Here is an 8,067-nt window from a genome sequence, read left to right on the forward strand (position 1 = left end):
CTTGTAAAATGCTTTTTTGATGCCAAACAGCCCAGATCAGTACCTGGTGGCTGCAGAGGTTGGGAGACCACTCTGGGAGGAGAGAGACAGTCCTGTTTCAGTCAAGTCTCTTAAAATTAATTTTACAGTCTGTCCCAAGCGCTTTCATCTCCCACTATGTCCAGTTAAAACATGGGACATGAGATGGGGACATAGCTCAATTCCCTGGGATGTTTAATCTGTAGCAACCCTGCCTGTGTCCCTCAAACATATACACACCTGCTATGGATTTCCTGGTGGTGTCTGTACAAAATAAAAACTAATGAAAAACCCACATGCCCCCCACGCCCTCTTGCACCAGGCCCACTGATTTGTCTCTCTAAATGCCTTCCTACACTCAGCAGGGCTTGAAGTTCAAGGTTTTTCCCTCCTTGGGAAGCTCATTCCTTTAAGTATATAATTTTTGATACATCAAAGTCCCTGAAGGAGGTCAAGGGACAGAACTGGGGCTCAACCTCCCCTCCATCCAGCCTCCATGGCTCCTGCAGCCACCACTGAGAAAAAGCACCTCACATCAGCCCTTTGCCTATGTCCCCTGGGCTCTGCCTTACCATCTTGGATGACATGGGAAGATATTCTAGTTTCCACCTGGATAAGTGCCTTTCAGGGGGTGTGGGGGGGATGACATGGAACAAAATCCCTGGATGTCTCTCTGCTGAGCACGCAGATTACTTCCCAACGACTGGGTGAGAACATGGGCCCTGGCCCTGGCCAATTCCCATCGGGAGGCCTGGGGATCGGTGCTTTTACTGCTGGCTCTGGCTCCAAGCCAAGGCGAGATTTATTCATGTGATTAACCCTAAGCGCGTTAATAGCCCTTTTGAAAGCAAAGGCACACCTCCCGTGGTTCCCATCAGCCGCGCTTGGCTGATTCCCTGCGTCGGGGTGGCTCCAGGCCCGTGGCCACCAGGTGAGGTTCTGTGGGTGAGCCATGTACCAGGAACACTGCACCTTTGGCCCTGCCCTTGGGGGAAGTCTTGCTGAAGGTATCCAGGTGTCCCAGGGATGGAAGATGTGTTATAAGCCTGGGGAGGCATTCTCCATACAAAGGAGTTGTCCTATAACAGCTCCTTCTGCTTTACTTGCCCCAGCCAGGTGTGAAAAGCTGGGGCTGCAGAGGTGAGCAGGAGGGGCTGTTGTACTTGCAGCTCCCACCTTGCTAAGAACAAGCTTTCCCCTTTGGATAAGCCTTTATATCAATGTCTAGGCTGAAAATGAGGGAGCCCATTTAACCCTTGAGCTGCTGAGCTGCCACCTTGGAAATGGCATGTCCAAGAAATCAGTTTTCTTTACATCCCAGATCCTAAAATGCCAAGTCCTCACTTCTCTCAGAGAGCAAAGCAAGAGGAGTTTCCTGCCATCCATGACCCCACAACCACAGAGCAGTACATGGGAGTAGAGAATAAAATGGGATTAGCTCAAAGTCTTTGATCACAAATGATGAACCCCTGTGCTCATTCTCTGATGTCTTGATAGGAGCAAGATACAAGCATTTCAAATTGCTATTTTTTTGTCTTTTATTTTCAGCCAGTTCTAGTAAATGGAGCTCAACCTGCCCTGATTTTCCTTTCTTTCCTCATCTCAATGTTCACCAAATCCCTTTTTCACTGCTATGTATTTTTGCATTAAACACTGGGGACTCCCCAGTCACTTGAGGGTAGAAGCAGCAGCACTTGGCCTCTCAGCTGGGGTAAAGGGCTTTCCAGGGTGTTGAGCTGAGGAGAACCAGATGAGCCCCCATGCCTTTTTTATTACCTTCAGTTAATTTTATAAATCTCTATAATATTTTGCTTTTCAGGACAGCATAAATCAACAAACAAATGGTAGCTTGCACGTTCTGGATCAACAGCAATCCAGCAGGAGCAGAGTGATGGTGAGCAGAGTGATGGCCATCGCTATCCTCCTGGAAGACACTTGTGCATCAGCAGAGCCAAGGAGATTGCTAATTTCCCCATATTTTCCCCTAACCTGCTTGCAACGTAAGAGTTTTCATTGCATTTGCCTCCAAGCAAATACAGGACACTATGTGTCTGGATTCAGATCGGCACAGGCTGACTGCACACTAGCCAGCCACACTGGCATCCCAGCCCCTCTGCAGCCATGCACATGGCCACCTCCCTTTTCCAAGGGGCAACTGAGGCTGCACGAGGCGACGTGACCAGCGCAGGGTCACCCTTAGGGTCACCTCCATTCGGCAGCGGAGCTCGCCGGTTCTTGTCTCCTGGCCAGCGTTGTGAATCCTACGGGGAAAGTTTCCTAGTGAAAAAATAAACTCTTCCCACTTGGAATTTAAAAACAAAGCCATGGAAACATTTCTCTCTGTCCTAATGTTTTGCAAAAAGTTATTTTAACAAATTTAAATTTGGGGCTTGATTTGACCGTCCGGTGCCCTTTGAAATAGTTGAATCCAGGCCATTACCGCAACCATGTTGGAGAGCCAGGCCTCAAGCTCCGGCTTGCCTGACATCCCACCAGCACCTTGGGCATTTAAGTCCCCCCTCCTCAGCTGAGAGGTGTGGTCAGCCTCTCCCCAGTTCTGGATATCTGCACACAGTGTGCAGTAGCTTGTTTTGCTTCACCAAGTTTCATGACCCCCTTGCAAATAACTTGCATGCCCAGGGATGCTGCAGACAAGCTGAAACAGCTGCCATCTGCAGTCTGCCATCTTGGTGGCACCACCAGAGACTGTCCCATGTGCCTCTGCGCAGCAAAATCTTCCTAAGAGGTGGTGACTGCAGCTCAAACAAACTCTGGGCTGTCCCTGCATGGCCCTACCTGTGCATGACCTGGCACAAACCCTCTCCTCTCCGTGCTCGTGGCACACAATCTATTTATTTCCTTGGAAAAAACCAGGCTCTCACAGTGTCATTCTTTCCAGCCACTTTCCACGTAGCATCGCATTTCACAGTGACTTTCAGAGAGTGATTGAGAAGAAAAGGCCACTCAGTGTTTGGCTGTCCTGCTCTGTGTTCCTCATTGTGAAGGGGGTTGGAGAGCAGAGAGGAAAAGCGGGGTTCATACTCTGTGCTGAAAAGCAAAAAGGATGGATACAGCTGGCAGAGTAAAGGGGTTTGATCTTATAGACCCAGATGGGCTGCTAAGGGCCTGGGAATTAGATCTGCTTTTGCAAGGTTGCCTCTGGTTTTATTTTACACTGACCCCCCAGGAAGGAAGGGGCCGTGCTGGACCCGAGTCTGGAGCCTCTGGGGAGGCTGGCTCAGGGTGGCTCAGCTGGTTTCCATCCAGCTCTGCAGGCCCAATTCAGCAAAAACCTTAATCTTGTCCTGATAATTAGGTTTATGCTTAAGGACTTTTCTGAACTGGGGCCTTTCCTTGGATGGTGACAGCTCCTGTAGATAACCAGGAGGAGAGTGGAAGAGCTGGCAATGGGAGGAAAGGACAAAGGACATGGCTTCTCTGTCCCAAGAAACCTAAAATATTAAGATCTTGGTTTCTTCTCTTTTCCTCTCCATTGCTAGAGGTGGCACAGCTCATTAGCCCCATGGCCAGCCTGGCCAGTATTTCACCCAATGCCTGGTTCTTGTTTCACCCAGCCCTGCCTGGGACATGTCCCCATATAGCCTGCAGTCTTCCTGGGCACATGGCTGGTCTCCGTGACTCTTCCCTGGCCCTCTCTGTTGCCCACCACTCTCACCAGATGGGCAGAATTTCAGAGCCATTTTGCCATAAGGTAAAATTCCACAAAGCAGGAGAGAATTGGGCTCAAAGGCCCAGCGAAGGTGGTTTGATGTGGACCTCACAAGGTGTAGGTGTCTCACCAGCATCCCTTCCAGGTTCCTGCAAATGGAGGTGTCTTCTCCATCCTTCTAATGGCTCCTGCAGCAGATGCGCTCGGATAAAGCATGGATGAGCAGCAGAGCCCCATGTTCAGGGCAGGAGGACGTGTCCTTCCTGGATTCTCTGGAGTTGTAGTGAGCACCCGGCACCCTCAAGGAAGCCAGCAGAAGATGTGAGCTCTCAATGTGGCTCCAGATCATGCCAATACAAAAGGACACATTGAGAACAATGAGTGTCTGGATTAATATTTATATTCTGTCAAGGGAACAGAAATGCCTTTTGGCTGGAATTGGTGTATGAAAGATCTTTCATTTAAAAAATTGAGTTCTTTATTCAATTACTGCATTTCCCCTTTTCATCATCCTAGAGTTGTACTTATTGACAGGTTTATTTTTTTTTAAGTGGATATGTTTTTTAGCAGCGTAGTTTTTGGGGGTTTTTTGAACAGAGGGGTTTTTTTTTTATATACAGGTATTTATTTCCCTTTTTTTTTTTTAATCTGTTGGTCAGATGAGTAGTTCCCTGAGAAGAGTTGACCCTGGAGGCAACATCACCCCTTCCCAGTTTCTGGCAGGTCACTTGCAAGCATCAGGGAGACAGTGGGAGCATGAGAAACACAAAGTTAAGTCCCCTGCCTAAGAGGGAGAGAGGCAACATGGAAATTCAAGCATCAAGAAGGCACCAAAACACAGGAGCTAACTGGGGGAATTATTGCTTCTGTTAGTATCTAATCTATGCTGTAATTAAAGCTGTGACCACTGCTATCACAGCACAGGGCAGCTTTTACACTGGTAATACTATTTTTGCACCAAAGGAGGACTAATATTCTCGATGTCAGGCACATCTGTCTCAATAGAAGTGAGCCAGTGCTGTAGCTCTGGCTGCTGTGAGAGCAGGTAAACCATTGTGTCCCTACCACAAAGCATGGGAGAGGATGAGCAGGGGCATGGTAGGCCCTGGAGTTTCCCCATCAGAGTCAGCTTTGTTAAAAAGAGTTGAAAGGACCTAGGGCAGAAAATTAGTGATGAAAATCTAGTACTGATTTAGGGGGATAGCTCCTCACCCAGCAGAGCCCCAAGCTCTTCTCTTGTTTGATGAAAGTCAAGCTCAGGAAGAGCTATAGCCATACTGCAGATGAGGAGCATGGGACAGCTTGAACCAGGATGTGTTGGGTGGCCTGGCTCCTGGCAGGCACCCAGCTCCTCTGGGTTTGTGGTGGGTCCAGGCTTGGGGAGCAAATCCAGACACTTGGGAGAGAGGGACTCTGACCACATGGGTCTCAGCAATGCTCATCTCCACACTCTGTCCTGCATGTGCACAGGTGTGCAAGAGCCAGCACGGTGCCTTGTGGTCATCAGCCTGTCCCATCCCTGTCCTGATGAAAGTTTCTTACTGTTGCCTATTAAATCAAACTATGATGGTCAGCACTGACCTTAACTCTGACCTAAGAGGACCTACATCTGTCAAGGAGAAACAAGTAATCCCATAAAATCCTCATCTTCCTTCTTAAGAGGGGAGGCTAGTTATCCTTTTGCCTTCTGCTGTGGGAACTCACTAAGACAGGGATTGAGCAGTAATTGCTTCTTTGGGGACTCGAGAAATGAATAGCTAAAGTAGCTCAGCTTTCAAGTCCTGTGCCTACTCAGTGGCAGCTCTTCCCTCCCTTTCCAAAGGCTGCAACATGGCCCCACTGGGGATTTGTGTTCTGCTCTCAGTGAGACTTCTCAATCCCTGGTTTGTGATCCACTGCCCAGAATAGCCATGTGGCAGGATGATTCCTTCCTCCCCTTGCCCACCACTACTCCTACCATTCCCAAAGCAGCAGGGAAAGGATCCTGGCCCCAGCTCATCACATCCCATATAGTTACACACATGGGAGTGGGACAGTCTTTGTTGTGTAAACCCTTCATCCAGCGAGGCTCCCAGGAAGAGTCACTGCAGTTTGTCTTACACAGCTCCAGGTACTTCTGATAGTAGGAAGCAGCCTGGTGGCTCCCTGTCCTCTGGCAGCTGCATTGTCTGGCCAGCCTGCAGGGGAAGGGATGGGCTTTATCTTAAATTTGTCACTACTGTTGAAAAATAGTAATCACACAGCTCAGTCATGCCACCAAAGAAGAGACAAATTCTCTGCTCACCTGCCTCTACTTGTATGGTTTTCAGTGCAATTGCACCAGGAGAAAACCCATCCCCGTTGCACCACTGTGGGGACCGCTCCCAGCTGCTGAGGGCACCCAGGACACGCCGTGTCCCCATGCCACCCTGTGTCCACAGGTGGGAGCGGCCCCCCTCCTGCCACTGAAACCTGGGCACTGAAATCCCTGCAGAAAGCATCTTGGGGGAAATTGCGTCCAGAGCGTGACCCGGCGGCACGAGCTGATGCTCGTCCAGGTCTCCGAGTCATTCTGGACCGGTGTCCAGATGGGAGAGCAGGGAAAGCGGCCGGCTGCCGAGCTCTCGATCCACGGCTCTCCACCCGCCCTTCATCCCCCCGCGCCTCCTCTTGCTCCCGCGGCGTGCGGGACACGCTCCCTGCCGGGAGCGCCCGGCCCTGCAGCATCCTCTGCGGGGAGCGGCGCCGGGCGTGCGCGCCCATCTGTCCTCGGGACGGGACAGGCGGACGGGCCACGCCGTGCGCCGAGCGGGGCTGCTCGGCGTTTCGCAGCTGCGGAGTGAGCCTGCGTGCCGGGTTTGCGGGTGGGGACTCCCGTTCGGCAGGCAGACGGCAGCAGAGGGTTTGTGGGTGGGAAGATGTCTCCAAACACAGCCTCAGCCGCCACCAGCTTAGTCTTGCAGTCGGGTTGTTTCTGCAATATGGAGAAGTATCACCATGGCTCCCCCCTCTGCAAAAGAGCACTTGGCAGCCGAGGAAGTAGGTTGTGAGTGCAGTCACAACTGATGCTGCAAGAAGTGGCGCTCGTCCCACAGGAAGCCTCCATGGTACAGCCACCCCTACAGGAGGGTTTGCAGATGAGGCCATGCCAGCCTGGCTCTGCAGCAGTTTGACAGGCATGGGGGAGGATGAGGATGGCCTTCTCCACGTGAAATTAAAGTCTACATAAGCGGGCAGGAGAACTAGCAGCTCCCCTGCCAGGGCTGAGCGAGATGGCTGGAGTTGGCATCAGGTGGCAAAAGTGCCTGGACCTTCAGAGCATCTCAGTTTGTATAGAGGAGGAATTGTCTCACTCACCTGACTGTGGACCACACGGCCTCACCACCACAGGACACATGGAGGCCCAGCCTGCTCGCAGAGGGAGCCAACAGATTCCCTGGGTTATGTTGGACAAAGTCAAAACCTGCAGCTCAGCTGCGGTGCCTGGGAGCAAGGGATGGCACAGAGGCCTGACCAGGGATGGCTTTCTCCTAGCAGCACCAGCTACTGCACCACACCAAAACCAGCACCTCGTTTGAAATATGGTGTTCCCTGACCTGGCCAAAACAATGCTGGGCTTGCAAGGTAGGGCTGGCTGGCTGGACATGGAGCTGCACAGGAATCAGGCCCCACATCTGTGTCTGCAAGGAAGCTCATCTCCCTTATCACTTCCAGTGTTGACCCAGCCTCGCCTGGGCCTTGAGAACTATCAGCCCCACCATCCTGAGGGTGTGCCAGGGGCAGGTCCTTGCAGAGATAACCCAGCTCTGTGTCAGCAAGCTATGCCCCCAAACACCATGACACACCCTACCTCTTGTGGGCAGCCCAAGGGCCAGCAGAGAGACCCAGCACTAGGGAGGTGGGAAGGAGGATGATACAGCAGCAGGGCTGGCCAAGCCTTGCTGTGAGCTGCTTCAATAGAAAAGCAATCACTCATGCTCCACCTAAAGGCCTGTGATTTAATCCTGGGGGACCAACAAGGGGAGATCCAAGATAAACAACATCTGTGCATTCACAAATAGGAAATGGAGTTGCTTTCATGTCCTGAGCCTGTTGATTCACCGGGTTATTGTTTGGCTTGGCACTAGAAGCTCAGTGATTGGAAAGAAGGTAACTAAAAGGGATCATTTTGTTACACACCCTGAATTCAAGAATCTTTAAATAGTGTATGGGTTTGCATTTTGCCTGCAGAAGACTGATGGGAAAAGGTAGCAGAAGAGTGCAGATGGCTATCAGAAAGGAACCTGTGTTTAGTCTACTTGTGCCAGATGGGAATGGAAAGTTCTCTCCCTTGCCAAGTGTTTAAAAGAGGAAATAGGATGTGATATTCTGCCTCCCACTCCTTTCTCTCCCCTGAAACC

The sequence above is a fragment of the Vidua chalybeata genome, chromosome 3 (assembly GCF_026979565.1).
Source record: "Vidua chalybeata isolate OUT-0048 chromosome 3, bVidCha1 merged haplotype, whole genome shotgun sequence".
NCBI lineage: Eukaryota > Metazoa > Chordata > Aves > Passeriformes > Viduidae > Vidua > Vidua chalybeata.